Source organism: Schistocerca piceifrons, chromosome 2 (genome assembly GCF_021461385.2).
Source record: "Schistocerca piceifrons isolate TAMUIC-IGC-003096 chromosome 2, iqSchPice1.1, whole genome shotgun sequence".
NCBI lineage: Eukaryota > Metazoa > Arthropoda > Insecta > Orthoptera > Acrididae > Schistocerca > Schistocerca piceifrons.
Genome location: NC_060139.1, coordinates 1,080,588,434 through 1,080,607,298, shown reverse-complemented (window position 1 = coordinate 1,080,607,298; position 18,865 = coordinate 1,080,588,434).

Sequence of the window (18,865 nt, the reverse complement as noted above, 5' to 3'; positions counted from 1 at the left end):
AACAGACAACGTAAATCGAGAAACAGAGTTCTGCAACTTCAGCGTGCGCCCATTATCAGCGCTGACTGTTCCTAATGCCCAAATAGAGCTATGAACCCCTATTATAACATGATTTTTGAGCGGAGTTTCAAAAAATTGGACAATACTGGTGATTTTTCGTAGTTTTCAACCGTTTATGTCTTTCCCAGGAAAGCAGCAAATGGTGCATAGGCTAAGATTTTAGTTGTCAATTTCATTTAATATTTTGATTCAGTGTATCCTGAAACTGAGAGACTCAAAATTTGCAGGAAGTAATAGGAACAAAAACCCGAAAAGCTATTATTTCGGAAACCAATTATTTTGAGCTGTTTTAACAGACAGATTAAACTGGCATGGAAAAAAACGATGTAACCGAAGACTGGTTGTTTCAGCTGTGACCGCCATCCCTACCTGAAAACTGGCTGGAATGCCATTGCAGCTAGTCGGTTGTGGTAGTAAAAACCGTCCACTGTTTATAAATTACTGATATCGTCTAAATTTTGGTGACAATTTACTATGGGATGAACTTTCCCCATGTAATATGGACATTTTCGTAGTTGCGGTTTTCTTTTTGAACAAAAATAACCTATCATTCTCTCTCGGGATAAAATTTCATACATTTTCGCGACAGGATACTTGAGATTAATGAGTACAGGAATATTAGATGGTGTATCGGAATGCACATCAGCGAGAAGTTCAGTTACATTTGTTCATAAAATGGAGCGAACACCTCAACTTCAGTAAATATTTAATAGGTATAAAATCCAGTCACTACCTTTCGGTAACGGGTATCTATTTTCCACAAAGTTAATAATCATTATTCAGTGAGGATTAGGTTAGGTGAAGAACGGAACATGGACGCTCGAGTGCTATTAAAATTCAGACACCGAAAAATGACGGAAGGCAACGGTCACATTTCCAGTGCAGTTCGAGTTGTGCCTGGCCTGCGACCCACAGCGGAACGAAATCACGAAACTTAATCGGGATCACGATGCATGAAGTGAATTGCGACTGGATAAGGAACAAAATCGACCCCCAACTGAATCCAGTTAAAATGAAAATTATCGCTTGCGAGATTCCCGTGAAAATGCTGCAGTCCTATGGGATCAAACTGCTGAGGTCATCGGTCCCTAGACTTAAACACTACTTAAACTAACTTACGCTAAGGACAACACATACACCTATACCCGAGAGATGACTCGAACCTCCGGCGGGAGTTGCCGCCTTATTCGTGACATTGCGCCTCTGACCGCACGGCCACTCCGCGCGGCAATATGTTTCAGAACGCCGCGCATAAATGCAAGTTTTCCGCCCGGGGCTCATACCTCGGGTTCTGTTGGCGATAGAAAGGTAGGGTAGAGTGCTTTGGTTAGCCCTTGAGCTAGGGACTATTTGTACACACAATAGAAGAATCGTCTTACTGTAACTATAATAGAGTACAGCATCAAAGCTTGAATTTACACACTTCCTCCAGTTTAGGAAAATGGAGCAAATAGGAATGGCTTCTAAGGTTTCATAAAACTGTAACTCAGTATATGCTTAATTTTTTATTTTTCGTCACTCAGAAGCTCCCTGCACCATACTGTATATCATCCTCTTGACCGTTTTCCAAGTTTTTTTCTTCTTTTCTTCTTTCTGGACCCCTTAGTGGCCAACTGTGCTGCATACTCTGCTTTATCAATGCGAACCTTGACCATGCGTTCAAGTTCTCTGACGGATTTTGCTCCAGGATTAATTCCCATATGCTGTAGCACTTTCTCCCTGCCAATGTTGCCATCAGTAAAAGCAATAACAGCATCACTGACCCCTCGCTTCAGCGTCTTTATTCCAACAAAAACATTTTTTGGTAAGCGAGTCCATATAAGATTACTGAACGACTCATTGTGATTTTAAGTCTGACCATGCAGACTTTTCTTCAGTAATTCAGGATTTGCCACGTCTCTGTAAATAGGTATTATGATTTCCATGGTTGCTGCTGGGATGGAATGTTTATGGCTGTATGAACTGTTTGAGTACTGGGCTTTGGGGTAATTGCACCATGGATCAAGTCCAGGAGGGCAAAGGTGGTGTACTGGTTTTTCATCAATTGACAGTCTGTGGAAGAAGGTAGCCCATACTGCCTGCTTCATTTTCAACAAATCCTCAGTATTATTTCTAATGGTCATCCCATAATACTGCTGTAGTTCATCAATCATTTTGTCTGTCAGCCTGCCTCGTATGGTTTTACCATCAGAAAGTTTCTTGTCTCTCAAACTTTGTTTCAAATTCCTCAACCTGGTGCCCATGCTCTTCTGGACATGACCAACACTTTACAGTTTTGTGATAATCTTCTGCCCACAAGGCTGAGCGGCTACTACACTGTTATATGCGTTTTAGTCTCCATAACCTAAGAACTTAGTGTAACACACTTCCCTTTCGTTCACAGATCGACTAAAAATTTCAGTAGTTGCAGAGGCCTCATACTACAACTTGTTCCTTGATAATTCCTGTCACAGATATGCCCTTCTTCATTCCCTGATTTACACTTATGACAATGTTTGATTAAAATCTGGAAATTTATTACCTTTCCAATATCCACACTGGTCACAGCAGCAACAGAATTCTCATAACTGTAGCCGCGCTTCTGCCAAGTGCCATCAAAACTACTGGTATGTCAGTCATAGTCAACAGCTTCGTTTGCAGCACCTTTCATTGACTCACATACAACAGATTCCACAGCAGCTCCAATAAATCCTGCATACTTGCCGATTTCACTAGTTGGGCGTGGCATATTCATCATGGCACACATTGTTTCTGCTGCAGTGTGTTCTTTGCCAATAGCTCTCAATCCATAAAACCACCTAACATTTACTTCAAAACAATTATCTTTACGCTTATCAGAATTCCAAAATGAAGGAGTATATTTACAACTGGCACAATTAAAGGTAAGTTCCCTGGCTAGTCCATTTGATATCTCACTGTCTCCATGTAAACTAACTGGTCCTCCACATATTTTACAACACACACATTCACCTAACACCCTTTTTAGGATGTGTAAATCTATCAGAATATAATCTAACCTACCATTTACATCATTTTCGTTTTGAGAAAACAGTGTATCACAACGTTTTCTTTTAATCTTCGAAGGACTAATGGGTGTTTCTCTAGATGCTGACGAGTTTACCTGTATTTCATTGTCTGTAACTTCACACGCCACATGTTGAACACAATTTTTCCCTTTATTCGAAAATCTATTAACATGAAACCCACGTTTTTTAAAACACTTCGTTTTGGCGTCATACTTTACTTTTTGAGAGATTTATCTATCTATTCGTCACTTTTCCTCGGAAAAACGTTAGCACTTCGACATACAACGCGTGTTTGTACCATGAAACTATATGATACAGTTTTGGACAGTGCTACCAATACAAACACGTAATTTAACTTTTATAACACAGCAATCCACAGCCCTCTATATAAAAAATTACCGATTTTATTAGATCTTGAAGTAATGCATGTAATAATTTTAACATTTTCAACCGGTGTAGATTATATTTAAAAAAATAAAATATTTCCCATGTGAGTTTAAAAGTGATGTATATATCATTTTATTTGGAAAATTGCATATTTTATAATGAGATAAAAATCTGAAAATATGAAAAAAAATTCCCCGTTCCAGATCCCCATAATGGGCGCTTCCTGAGAAAACCTGGAAGAGACAGCTTCAGGTGCCAAAACTTACCCTACTTGTATAGGTAAATTACGCAGGTAAAATCCAGTGTGAGGCGAAATATAAATAATAAATAAGAGCAGATAATTTTGCAAATTTCACTATTACATTCCCTAGGCTTCCACCTAGAAGCGCCATCTTCCCTTTTACAAAAATCTTTAACCATTAAGGAGAAACTTCCGAGAAACATTGTTTTTGGAGATCGAATCCGAGCCGCGGATTCCAAGACGGCAATGCACAGAAAATTGCTGCCATTTTTACGATGTGGTCCTAAGATCCTGATGTCGAACAATCTTGAAATATTCTTGATATCTTTATGCGTTTCTGAGAAACAGAGATTCAAAGTTAGCCTACTTGTACAAGCAAAATACGTACATAAAATCCGGTGTGAGGCGAAAACTTACTTTATAAAGTGACGAAGAAAGAAGAAATATGCTGTAAAGTTCTCCTTTACATCATGTTGTAGCACTAAGGATCTTGCAAAATTTTTATGCACATAAAATCTAATCTGATATGTAAATTTATATAGTTCTGCATCACTTCAATTTCACATGAGAAAACTTCAAACATTTTACTGACATGCGAGCGACATGCCCTGCTGCAGCAGAGAAACCAGCGTAGAAACGCTTCTTATCGGAGCACATAAAAGACGAATATTCTCCTGTTTGTTAAAAGACCCTGACTGATAGGTGGGGCACCGGTTGCGGTGCTCTATTCTCATCAGTATCTGTGAAAATTTTCCAAAAAAAAAAAAAAAAAAAAAAAAAAAAAAAAAAAACGTATTTGCGCTTACTTATGCTGAGAGAGAAGGCGGCAGTGGCAGTGGGAAAGAGATGGAAAAGCAATACGTACTGGAAGATAGTAGACAGTGGTAGCGATAGAGAAAGAACGAAGGATACAATGGCAATGTGAGAGAAAGAGAGGGATATAGTTGCAGTGGAATATAGCTGAAAGTGACAGAGCAGTGCTAGGAAAAGAGTAAAGGAGACAGTGCCAGTGGAACAGGAATAAAGAGAGGGAGGAAGTGGAAGTGGGTGAGAGCCAGTGATAAAGAGAAGTGACGACGAGGAAGAGAGAGAGAGAGTGAGAAGAGACAACAGCAGTGGGAAGGAATGAATGAGATCATAGCAGTAAGAAAAAGCAAGAGGGAGAGCGAGGAGACAATATCAGTAGGATAGAATGAAGGAGCCTGAGGCTGTGAGACAGGGGACAGTTAGAGAGACACAAAGTGATAATGACAGTGAGTTGGGCGGAGCGAATGAGTGAAAATGCGCAACTGGGAGGGGATGGGTATGAGCGACTTACAGCGATGGTCTAGTGGGTGTCGTGACTTACAGTTAGGGGAGCTTGTGGGACTTTCATGTGAGTTGCATATTATAAAAAGCGCAAATATATTCACATGCCAAAATCTTTTGGAAAATTTTTAAAGGTGCTGAGGAAGGTAGAATGAGGCAGCTGGTACCCCATTTTCAGTCAGAAGCATATTCGCCTTTTTGTACTCCGATAGGAGTATTTTTTCCGCTGGTTAACAGTTATCGAAGCTTCCTAACCCGAAAAAACTAACTCCCACCCAAAATAACATTCGAAGTGCACATAGCAGTGGCATATCATACTCTCCAAAGCCCCGAACAGCGACTACTAACTCTGAACAAAAATCAACAAGCCCCACCACTGTGTACAGAGACAGAAAAATAATGTTGTCAGTGACAAACTGGTTAATCAGCGGAGCGAATTTGCAGTGATACCAGGCGTCTCCTCCAGTCAGGAGACAGGAGACAACGCTTGGTGCCTCCGTTCCGAATTTAACACTGACTCAACATGTAAAACCTGAACAACCGTTTTCCTTGCTTGTGGGTCTGAAATAACCAATGGCGATGCCACATGTTAAGAAACGACGAGCAGACAGACGCACCGCCAAAACGGTGCCTCAGGCTAGACTCGAAGACTTAAACCCAACGACCGTTCCCAGGGGCTCCTACCAGGCGAAACCAAGAAGGTCTGCCTGATTTTATCAGCATACATGAACCTGCAGTTACACTCACTTTCATATAATCAAGCAATCGTCCATGTTTAGGAAAGGTGGATAATGTCCATGGGATGCTAAATATCAAGTGTAATAAAAATGAAAATAAAAATCAATCACAACAATTCGTAATGAGAACTTCCCTCCCCCTCCCACTTCTTGCCACGATAAAAAATCTGAGAAAATACAGATAGATAAAATACATTCTACAAAACTTAATAGAGTTACAAAATCACACGAAAGGTGGACTGGCTATCATCTTTCGGAATGATAGCTACCCAGACAGACAACTTCCTGAATTACGACCATGCAAAACTGTGGAAACAGGACTTTTTTCAGATGACAGACTACTTGTATAAGCACATCTGCCGTAGCGTTCCAGAAAGGAATCTAGCTACCCGTTTGAGGATGATCGCCTTCTCGAAATTACCCAGTACACTTAAATCACCTGCTTTTTGGCCCAATTTACGTAGTAGAAGATGTACTATGGAGCTATTAGAGACAGGACGTCATCAAATGTGATAGAACGTGGGGGTTAAAATAGTCCATGGCTTTGAAATATATGGGCAACTTAGAATTTAACGTCTTATCGACGACAAGGTCAAGAGAGATGGAACACAAGCTAGGGTAAGACAAGCATGAACTGAGAATTAGCAGTGTCATTTTCAAGGTAACCATCCCGCCATCCGCCTTAATGAACAAAGAAAAACCATATAAAACGTAGGGGAAGGTCGGGTAGTACGCTTTTTCGAAATTTATGTTTTTCTGTAGGTTCTATTGGAAGATTCAGCACACTAAACAATGCTTTGGTATGTTACATAACCTAATTACATATGTCAAAGATATATAAGTTCTTTGAATATTTTATATTTTCTTATTGTTGCATTTTGATCGCTTAAGTTTTCAGAGGGCTGTACTGGTCATGAGATTGTTGTGTATAGATAAGATTTTAGTCGGATCGTAAATAGGTACAAACATTAAACAGAAGTTACTCAGAGTTATACATCTTAGTACAAAGTTTCCATATTGAGAGAAGTTCACTCACATATGCAAAAATTCATTATAAAGTTATTAAGTTAATCTTTTGAACGGAATAGGCCTAGATCAAGATGTTAGTTTAACTTGCAGTAAAGAATTGATCACATGTGTAGCAGCGACTGTTCAGCTCTGTATGGCCACTGATATTAGTCCGTACACTTGACGTCGGGACACAGCAGAGAAAACGCATTATTTTAGGGAATCTCTTTGAGATTTTACATTTTCATTTGGAACATTCACCTTCCCACTTAGATGAAAAGCTGCCCCATCACTAAACCCTACACGATCAAGGATGTCATCATCTACATCTACATCTACATCTACATTTATACTCCGCAAGCCATCCAACGGTGTGTGGCGGAGGGCACTTTACGTGCCACTGTCATTACCTCCCTTTCCTGTTCCAGTCGCGTATGGTTCGCGGGAAGAACGACTGTCTGAAAGCCTCCGTGCGCGCTCTAATCTCTCTAATTTTACATTCGTGATCTCCTCGGGAGGTATAAGTAGGGGGAAGCAATATATTCGATACCACATCCAGAAACTCACCCTCTCGAAACCTGGCGAGCAAGCTACACCGCGATGCAGAGCGCCTCTCTTGCAGAGTCTGCCACTTGAGTTTGTTAAACATCTCCGTAACGCTATCACGGTTACGAAATAACCCTGTGACGAAACGCGCCGCTCTTCTTTGGATCTTCTCTATCTCCTCCGTCAACCCGATCTGGTACGGATCCCATACTGATGAGCAATACTCAAGTATAGGTCGAACGAGTGTTTTGTAAGCCACCTTCTTTGTTGATGGACTACATTTTCTAAGGACTCTCCCAATGAATCTCAACCTGGTACCCGCATTACCAACAAATAATTTTATATGATCATTCCACTTCAAATCGTTCCGCACCCATACTCCCAGATATTTTACAGAAGTAACTGCTACCAGTGTTTGTTCCGCTATCATATAATCATACAATAAAGGATCCTTCTTTCTATGTATTCGCAATACATTACATTTGTCTATGTTAAGGGTCAGTTGCCACTCCCTGCACCAAGTGCCTATCCGCTGCAGAACTTCCTGCATTTCGCTACAATTTTCTAATGCTGCAACTTCTCTGTATACTACAGCATCATCCGCGAAAAGCCGCATGGGACTTCCGACACTATCTACTAGGTCATTTATATATATTGTGAAAAGCAATGGTCCCATAACACTCCCCTGTGGCACGCCAGAGGTTACTTTAACGTCTGTAGACGTCTCTCCATTGATAACAACATGCTGTGTTCTGTTTGCTAAAAACTCTTCAATCCAGCCACACAGCTGGTCTGATATTCCGTAGGCTCTTACTTTGTCTATCAGGCGACAGTGCGGAACTGTATCGAACGCCTTCCGGAAGTCAAGAAAAATAGCATCTACCTGGGAGCCTGTATCTAATATTTTCTGGGTCTCATGAACAAATAAAGCGAGTTGGGTCTCACATGATCGCTGTTTCCGGAATCCATGTTGATTCCTACATAGTAGATTCTGGGTTTCCAAAAACGACATGATACTCGAGCAAAAAACATGTTCTAAAATTCTACATTAGATCGACGTCAGAGATATAGGTCTATAGTTTTGCGCATCTGCTGCAACGCTTCATTTGCAAAGTTTTAACATACGCCATTGCCATCTGCGTTTAATGCATACACTAGCTGTAACCAGTATGGATGGAAGAGTACTCGTAAATGTTTCCAGAATGAGATTTTCACTCTGCGGCGGAGTGTGCGCTGATATGAAACTTACTGGCACATTAAAACTGTGTGCCGGACCGAGACTCGAAATCGGGACGTTTGCCTTTCACGGGCAAGTGCTCTACCATCTGAGCTACCCAAGCACGACTCACGCCCCGTCCTCACAGCTTTACTTCTGCCAGTACCTCGTCTCCTACCTTCCAAACATCACAGAAGCTCTCCTGCGAACCTTGCAGAACTAGCACTCCTAGAAGAAAGGATATTGCGAAGACATGGCTTAGGTTCGCAGGAGAGCTTCTGTGAAGTTTGGTTGGAGACGAGGTACTGGCAGAACTAAAGCTGTGAGTACGGGGCGTGAGTCGTGCTTGTGTAGCTCAGATGGTGGAGCACTTGCACGCGAAAGGTAAAGGTACCGAGTTCGAGTCTCAGTCCGGCACGCAGTTTTAATCTTCCAAGAAGTTCATATCAGCGCACACTCCGCTGCAAAGTGAAAATCTCATTCTGGAAACGTCCCCCAGGCTGTGGCTAAGCCATGTCTCCGCATTATCCTTTCTTCCAGGAGTGCTAGTTCTGCAAGGATCGCAGAAGAGCTTCTGTGAAGTTTGGAAGGTAGGAGACGAGGTACTGGCAAAACTAAAGCTGTGAGTACGGGGCGTGAGTAGTGCTTGGGTAGCTCAGATGGTGGAGCACTTGCCCGTGAAAGGCAAACGTCCCGAGTTCGAGTCTCGGTCCGGCACACAGTTTTAATGTGCCAGTAAGTTTCATATCAGCGCACACTCCGCTGCAGAGTGAGAATCTCATTCTGGAAACATTTACGAGTACTCTTCCATCCATACTGGTTAGCTGCTCTGTACTCGCCGTATCGACTTACGCTCACTGGGTAGCGAAGGGGCGATCGAGCTAACTAGCTGCGTCAACACAGGACACTTCCCGTCAAGCACGAGAACCGGCAGCTAACAACTGTCACCAAGGCGGACTTTTTGTTTACTTTACTGGCAATACACGGAGGTGGCAAAAGTCATGAGGTAGCGATGTGCACATGTTCAGGTGGCGGTAGTATCACGTACTCAAGATATAAAAGGACAGCGCATTGGCAGAGCTCTCGTTGGTAATCAGATGATTCATTTGAAAAGGTTTCCAACGCGACTATGGCCGCATGACGGGAATTACAGACTTTGAACGGGGAATCGTTGTTGGAGCTAGACTTATGGGACATCCCATTCCGGCAATCGTTAGAGAATTCAATATTCCGAAATGCACAGTGTCAAGAACGTGCCGAGAATACCAAATTTGAGGCGTGACCTCTCACAATGGGCAACGCAGTGATCGACGGCCTTCACTTAACGACCGAGAGCAGCGGCATTTTCGTAGAATTGTTAATACTAACAGACAAGCAACAGTGCGTGAAATAACCACTGAATTCAATATGAGACGTAGGACGAACGCATCCATTAGAATAATACAGCGGCATTTGGCGTTAGTGGGCTATAGCAGCAGACAACCGACGCGAGTGCCTTTGCCAACAGCACGACATCGCTTGCAGCGCCTCTTCCGGACGCGTGACCATATCGGTTGGACTCTAGCCACACTAGAAAATAGTAGCCTGGTCAGATGAGCCCCGATTTCCGTTTAGTAAGAGCTGATGGTAGTGTCCGCGTGCGGCGCAGATCCCCCGAAGACTTGGGCCCAAGTTCTGAAAAGGCACTGCGCGACCCGGTGGTGGCTCCATAATGGTGTGCGCTGTGCTCACATTGAATGGACTGGGTCGTCTCTGGTCCAACTGAACCGATAATTGACTGCAAATGGTTATATTCGGTTACTTGGAGACCATTTGCAGCCATTCATGGACTTCATGTTCCCCAATAGCGATGGAATTTTTGTGGGTCGCAATGCACCGTGACACGGGCTCACAGTTGTTCGTGATTTGTTTGAAGGACACTCTCGACAAATCGAGCGAATGATTTGGTCACTCAGATCGCCCGACATGAATCCTATCGAATATCTGTGGGACATAGTAGAAAGGTCAGCACAAAATCCAGCGCCGGCAAAAGTTTCGCAATTGTGGACGGCTATTGAGGCAGCATGGTTCAATATTTCTGCAGGGGACTTGCAACGACTTTCTGAGCACATGCCACGTCGAGCTGCGCCACTACTCCAGGCAAAGAGGTTAGCCACGATATTGAGAGGTGTCCCATGGGTCCTGTCACCTCACTGCACAGTTCCGTAAAGCCGTCGGCACACGGACCGTGCTGTCGAACGTCAACGTTGAGCGTGCCGAGTTGAACGTGCTGCTGAACGCTCAGGAATGATGCGACTTGTGCATACGGTACGTGGGCCCCTACGTGGTATACGCGATCGCAACGCACTCCAGCGGCAGTCGAGGGATGTTTCTAGTTAGTAAATCACACTGTTTACTCAACGGGCGAACGTAAAATTTCCACGTTAGCTCTATTAAAATGCACATTTCCTTCATAGTCCGCGAAAAGGAAAGTACCATGTCCAATCAATAAGGACACAGGCTTACAAAAGTTCCGTTACAAACAATGCGGTACAAATTTGGAATACTTCTGCGCATAAGATAAACGTTATTTCATCATTCACACATTTTAGTAAAACCCCAAGGTCAGTCTTACTTGATCACTATTCCTACCCAGTAGCAGAATCTTTGCAACATGTGAATTACGAAGCGTAAAAGAAAAAGGAGCAAAATATCTTTATACAAGTAGCGCAAGCTGTCCTGTAGATTAACCCAATCGAACATAGTCACCCCTCAAAGAAAGGTGAGCGTATATTTACATAACATCAAATATTATAACATATACTTATGTTAAACTAATAATAAAGTATGAGAACCTAATAAAAACGCGACTGTTAGGAAAGAAAATTTGGAAGTCCTACGACGCGAACCACCGACCAAACCTACACTGAATAGTGGAAAGAGACGCTACTCATTACGCTAAACCAACAACACGTTCCCTACCCTTAGCTATATTGTGTTACCGTTGCTAAAAACGTTAATCGTAGATAATTATGTTACTAACTGAAATTTAATTATAACAAATTGTACCAAGAACAATGCGTTTTGGGTGGATCTTCAGTGTGTCGCTGCCTTCAAATAGCATACTCTCATAATACGCAAGTTACAATTGTTGTGTCGGTAGCTGGGCCGACACCGTGAAGTTGAGATGGCTGAAAAAGGCACGCTAGACTAATGCAGACGGGCGTGAAGTACTGGAACAGGATACGTAATTAATGTTAGGAAGAAAAGTACGGAGCAGGTTTAATACTTAACTTTAATTAATCCTTGTGGTACATCGATCTTGACGATACACAGAAGACTTTAAGTACAATCACTGTAGGGCTAATGGCGCCTTGCTAGTTCGTAGCCATTAACTTAGCTGATGGCTATTCTGTCTCTCGGCTAATGAGAGAGAAAGGCTTCGTACATCTGGTCGGTAGCTAGGTTCTCGTACAACTGGGCGGTAGCTAGGTTCTCGTACAACTGGGGCGAGTGCTCTCTCGTATCACGAGACCTGCCTTGGTGGTGGCGCTAGGTCTGCGATTACACAGTGGCGACACGCGGGTCCGACATGGACCGCGGCCGATTTAAGCTACCACCTAGCAAGTGTGGTGTCTGGCGGTGACACCACAACAATAATTCTTTTGCCACGAATGTGACGTTTCTCATTATTTTATTAGAACGAATCACACAATTAACAACGGGTTTCCCAGTGATTCTCAATTTGCTGGTGCTCAGAAACGGCATATATACATATAGGCTTGAGATGAATGCCAATATGGCGCCTCACAACTCTGTACTGAAGAGAGACGCGTGCGTGTGACGTATGTGGCGTTGTCCCATCTCATTGGTCAACGCTCAGACGCACGCTCAGAATTTCTGACATGCCAGATATTGCTCTGCACGTTCGGAAAGACTCCCGAGCGTGCTATTCCACGCTGTGACGTCAGAAACGGCACGCTCAACGCTCAACGTTCGAATGCACGGACCGTGTGCCGACGGCTTAAGAGCTTGAAATGCTACATCATATTACAATTTCATTTAATAGCTTCATTTTTCACTGATCAGTTTGGGATGAATCACAGAGCTGGTATTAGGAAACTGTATTTCATTCCTGATGTAGCTCTTACTCTGAACATTGTGGTATCGTCCAGAGAGTGGGGTGCCACACCGAAGTCGGCAATGTGAATCGATGCCACAGACAGTGAGTGGGCTCATTGCGATAAGCAACAACCGAAGAGAGACAGCCCTGAAGACCTCGCCTCTCCTATCAGCGTAGCAACGTTCTCACACTGAGATCAATTAAGTGTTGAGCATGTAAGAAACCTCAGCTACAGCAATCAACGCCATCTAGTAGGACACTGTTAGTCCAAGTCTCAGTGCAACAGGCACTTGAGTCGAACATCGCACTTTAAGAGAACAGTTTGTGATTGCGTGCATCAAGTGATGCATTCGTAGACTACGACAGTTACAAATTATGAGCTACGCCCGTCGCGAGGAAGTGTAACGTAATAAAGTGAACTAACATTTCATCTGTTAGAGTTGCTATAAATCATCTCGCAGAGCACTCAAAGAACCCAAAGCTGTGGCCGGAATGTTGTAGTTTCGTCTGGTCACAACACACATTATTCCTCCTAAACAAGTCCTCGAAAACCATAATTTGCCACGTCTACCTGTCTCTATCTAGCCCGTTATAAAGATTTATGATTTTACCAAAGAGAAAAATTTGACACTGCTTGTAACCTAAGAGTAAATGCAATAAGACCAGTGCATTACGATAAGATGGAAATTGCTCCTGCTTAACTAACTTTAAATCTTTGCGTTTCTGCAGCAGTTACGTATGCAGTGGAACAAGAGGTTCTTTAGGTTCTGTTGCATCAGCTACATATTTTATAGACAGAATTTTCCTTTGGTTTAAATTAGTGACCCGAAGGAACAGAAAAACTGCAATGTGTGAATCTGTTATTATGCCAACTGGAAATTTGAAAATTGAAAAAAAAATAGCCATCTGGAAATCAGCAGTGGTTCAGGCAACAATCACAGGAATTATGAATCAGAATTATCTTCTGAATGAAAAGTTCCCACATTGTTTTATTGCGCAGGCTTTCACAAGTTGTCTTGGAAAACCTTTGCAGCATGAGAAGAACAAATAATCCATTTCCAGATACCTACAGTGCTAAGACAATTCTGCGATTTACTTATGTGTCACAGTACTTCCATTCTGAGCTCCACGAAATGCAGTTTTCACGTTTCTTACCCCACAGAACACAAAAATCTGACTTGTTATTGAAGAACGAACAGAACATAAACGCATCCTTTCGGGAGGTTTCCACTATTTTCCACTATCAGCCTTGACAAAATTGCTTTCCATTGTTTCCAGAAAATAACTGCAGCCAGTCGCCTTCTGTTTCATTTTTCAATTTTTGTTTTGCGTTACTGGCCATCGGATGACATATATTTATTGTAATTTTACAGCACACGCAATAAAGATGTACCATCTGATGACGAATCGTTGGGCTGTTCGGAACTAGTAATGGAAAATAAAAATTAAAGAATAAAACAAAGGGCGACTGGTTGCAGCAATTTTTGGAAACCCTTATTCATCACAATAGCAGTGCTCCACATCCATAATGGATAAAACTTGTATTTCCTTTCCATTGTTGTTCAAAAATTGTAAATGTATTTTCCCTCAATAAATAAGTAAACTATTTGCACAAAAAATACGGAAAAACTCTAGTGACTTCGGCTAGCACTCCTATAATACAGTATAGCTTCGTTTTGCTCCTAGACCGTGACGTCACCAGAGCTTCAGCCACTAACAGAGCGTCTTCGATACGTGACCAAATATTGAAATTTAATGATTTCAAATCTTTAATTACATAAAAATAACAGATACAGTGCGAGAATATTGAGCGAAAGTGTTATTTAAACGCTATATTCATTAATATTTTTAAAATAGCAAAATAGCCTTTTGTCACAAGTGTACATGTAATTCATGTAGAAGACTTTTTTTTGTAAAATCGGATTAATCTTTTTGAAACACACTGTGTAACAATTCGTAACATGTGGAATAGGGCTCCTGATTTTGTGTGTAAGCCTACAATGGAAATACTCTCTTCCGTCTGCGAATACCATAGACATGTATAAGTTTTTTTCAGATATGCCAGTCCATTTGCTCGGCGTAACGGCAGTGACAGCATCGTTACAGCTTCGTATTGTATTATCTTGTAAGGTATGGGAATTTCGTGAATTCGTTACCAACAGGTGAACCGTTTCTGCTAAAGTGCGCTGCACACACAGCAACACAATGAGTGCCACAGCTGTACGTCACAGGAAGCGGGAAGTGTGTGGGAGAATGGGCGTAACACAGGAGTGAGAGTATTACTTAACGGTAGAAGTAGGTCTACGCAAGTGGAAATAATAGGCCAGCGAAGATTGGTTAATTGCTGCTACAATTATGTCGAGACATACTGCAGCTATCCTTCCATCTAAGCTTCGTAGTATGTGGCTGTTACTGCACACCAGTTTGCACGGTAGTCTCTGACATTTCAGGTCGTGACGTGTCAACTTTTAACCACTGAAACTAACGTACACAACTGTTATACGCACCGACTTTTACGGGGATTATTAAAACATCTTGCTGTAAATAAGGGCATAAGTGAACCTACGCCCGATATAATGGTGGATCAGTTGCAGCGAAAGCAACGGAAGTTACTGAACACATAATGAGATGCTCAAGTGCCTGTAACAAGCATTTATTAATAAAATATTTTTGAAGAACGTTCTATAAAAAAGATACAGCGCGCGAAGTGCTCAGTGACAGCATCGTTACACGAAACGAACAAAAAATGTTCATTCACTAAATACTTCATGCTACCTCACAGGAAAAAATCCGCTGTGGACAGATTCCGGAACTTCGTGTATTATGTCTCAAAGTACCGCCACATACATCGATGTAGAAACATAGGCGATTTACAAACACTTGCACGTGACTCATTTGCATTGCTCATTAGTTGCTGTTCAAATGGTTCAAATGGCTCTGAGCACTATGGGACTCAACTGCTGAGGTCATTAGTCCCCTAGAACTTAGAACTAGTTCAACCTAACTAACCTAAGGACATCACAAACATCCATGCCCGAGGCAGGATTCGAACCTGCGACCGTAGCGGTCTTGCGGTTCCAGACTGCAGCGCCTTTAACCGCACGGCCACTTCGGCCGGCAGTTGCTGTGTGCTACCTGAAATCCTCATTTCTGATCATTGAGTTCTTATCTCAAGATGCTCAGTTTAGGATCTTTTTCTATCTTCATTATTACGACCACGAGGGCTTGGCTCATCCCGTATGTCGATGGCAGGCTTACCGAATATTACGGTGAATAACATTATTGATGAATACCAATCAGGCTTTCAGAAACACATCTGCTTTAACAAAAGTAATAGTTGATCATAAGAAGAGGCGACTACCACGTACTATTGTCATTTTAAAAAACTTTTGATGGTGTTGGCTGTGACATTTTGCCATACTTTTTACCCTAAGGATTTCTCCAAGTCCAGTAAGAAGGTTTTTTCCTTACCTAAAGTCCACCAGCAGTGTATAATGTCTGTGACTAAATAAGTACTCCTACAACGGAGACAGATAATAACTGGCTTCTCCAAGGTTCAGTATTAGGTCCAATATCTTCCCTCTGTACGTCAACAGTGAGTCATCAGGTCTGTCCCACTGTAAATACTAGATGTATGCTGCTGACCTCCGGTTAATACTTAGCACAAAGCTAATTAACTCGAGGACAACGATAATGTCAAGCGTGACATGCATGCATTGTCATAATGGGCACAGAATATAGAATTAAAAGTCAGTTAATCCGAAACACAAACGGTTCTGGGTTCTCATTCCAGAGTCATTAGACAGGAATTTATGGAATCCCTCCTACCTTTCGTCCTAAATGGCACAAACATAATTTTTTCCCACTCAGCGAAGAGTCAAGGAGACTAAAACCTAAACTGATTTGAACAGACAGATACAACGAACAAGAAGAGGCTAGACACCGAGGAAGGTGCCACAGTACTTAAACCCGTCCTTCCATCCAGATCTAGGTTTCCTGTTGTTTCTGTAACTCGCTTCACGCAAATGCAGGAAAAGTTCTTTTGAAAAGGAAACGTCGATTTCCGTTCGCCAATATTCGCTAATAATCTTGCCGTCTTCCCCGGAGTACAGAACTTCAGAAAGTTCTTCCTTCTGGACCCGAAAAAAATAGAAAGATCTGTTCGTCCATTTTTTGATAACAGCGATGTTACACAGCCAAATCTTTCTCAAGAAAGCCCAGAGTGCTTAGCTGTGGCGATGAGCGCCTGTGTATGATGTTTATGTCGTCTCATTGTGTCTTGTATGCTTGAACCAAAGGGAGAAAGAAGAGGATGTTGTTTTGTGGCCGGCATCCTCTTTCCATAACACAAACCGTGGTACTGATGACCGCAGCAATCTGGTCCCTTCAATCCCACAAACCAACCAACACAAACTGCACACATACACTACTGGTCTTTAAAATTGCTACACTAAGAAGAAATGCAGATGATAAACGGGTATTCATTGGACAAATATATTATACTAGAACTGACATGTGATTACATTTTAGCGCAATTTGTGTGCACATATCCTGAGAAATCAGTACCCAGAACAACCACCTCTGGCCGTAAAACGGCCTTCATACGCCTTGGCATTGAGTCAGAGCTTGGATGGCGTGTACAGGTACAGCTGCCCATGCAGCTTCAACACGATACCACAGTTCATCAAGAGTAGTGACTGGCGTATTGTGAAGAGCCAGTTGCTCGGCCACCATTGACCAGACGTTTTCAGTTGGTGAGAGATCTGGAGAATGTGCTTGCCAGGGCAGCAGTCGAACATTTTCTGTATCCAGAAAGGCCCCTACAAGACCTGCAACATGCGGTCGTGCATTATCTGCTGAAATGTAGGGTTTCGCAGGGATCGAATGAAGGGTAGAGCCACGGGTCGTAACACATCTGAAATGTAACATCCACTGTTCAAAGTGCCGTCAATGCCAACAAGAGGTGACCTAAACGTGTAACCAACGGCACCCCATACCATTACGCCGGGTGATGCGCCATTACGGGGATGACGAATACACGCTTCCAATGTGCGTTCACCGCGGTATCGCCAAACGCGGATGCGACCATCATGATGCTGTATACAGAACCTGGATTCATCGAAAAAATGACGTTTTGCCGTTCGTGCACCCAGGTTCGTCGTTGAGTACACCATCGCAGGCGCTCCTGCCTGTGATGCAGCGTCAAGGGTAACCACAGCCATGGTCTCCGAGCTGATAGTCCATGCTGCTGCAAACGTCGTCGAACTGTTCGTGCAGACGGCTGTTGTCTTGCAAACGTCCCCATCTGTTGACTCAGGGATCGAGACGTGGCTGCACGATCCGTTACAGCCATGCGGATATGATGCCTGTCATCTCGACTGCTAGTGATACGAGGCCGTTGGGATCCAGCACGGCGTTCCATATTACTCTCCTGAACCCACCGATTACATATTCTGTTAACAGCCATTGGATCTCGACCAACGCGAGCAGCAATGTCGTGATACGGTAAACCGCAATCGCTATAAGCTACAATCCGACCTTTATCAAAGTCGGAAACGTGATGGTACGCATTTCTCCTCCTTACACGAGGCATCACAACAACGTTTCACCAGACAACGCCAGTCAGCTGCTGTTTGTGTATGAGAAATCGGTTGGAAACTTTCCTCATGTCAGCACGTTGTAGGTGTTGCCACCGGCGCCAACCTTGTGTGAATGCTCTGAAAAGCTAATCGTTAGCATACCACAGCGTCTTCATCCTGTCGGTTAAATTTCGCGTCTGTAGCACGTCATCTTCGTGGTTTAGCAATTTTAATGGCCAGCAGTGTAAGTTCCAGGGGACTGATGACCTCAGTTGTTAAGTCCCATAGTGCTCTGAGCCATTTGAAGCATTTGACTATTAGGTAGGTAGACATAATGTTCTGGATAATCAGTGTAACCGAAAGAAGACAGATTTTTTTCTGTAAACGCTTTGTGTGGAATGGATGTTAACAGCTTGTAAACAAAAATTCAGCATGGAAAGGTCAAGGAACACACGGATGATGTCGCTGAGTCTTGATGCCACAATTTTTTTCCTATTACCTGTGGTCCATTTGGCAACCAGAAGCGGCAGATGCATCAGTATCAGACTCTTAGGAAGACGAGATGGGTGCCTGCATTGCCGTACGTCTGTACAAAATTTTATACTGATGCTGCGAAAGCAACAAAGCCCAGCATTGCAATTTGTGAGCAGTGCAT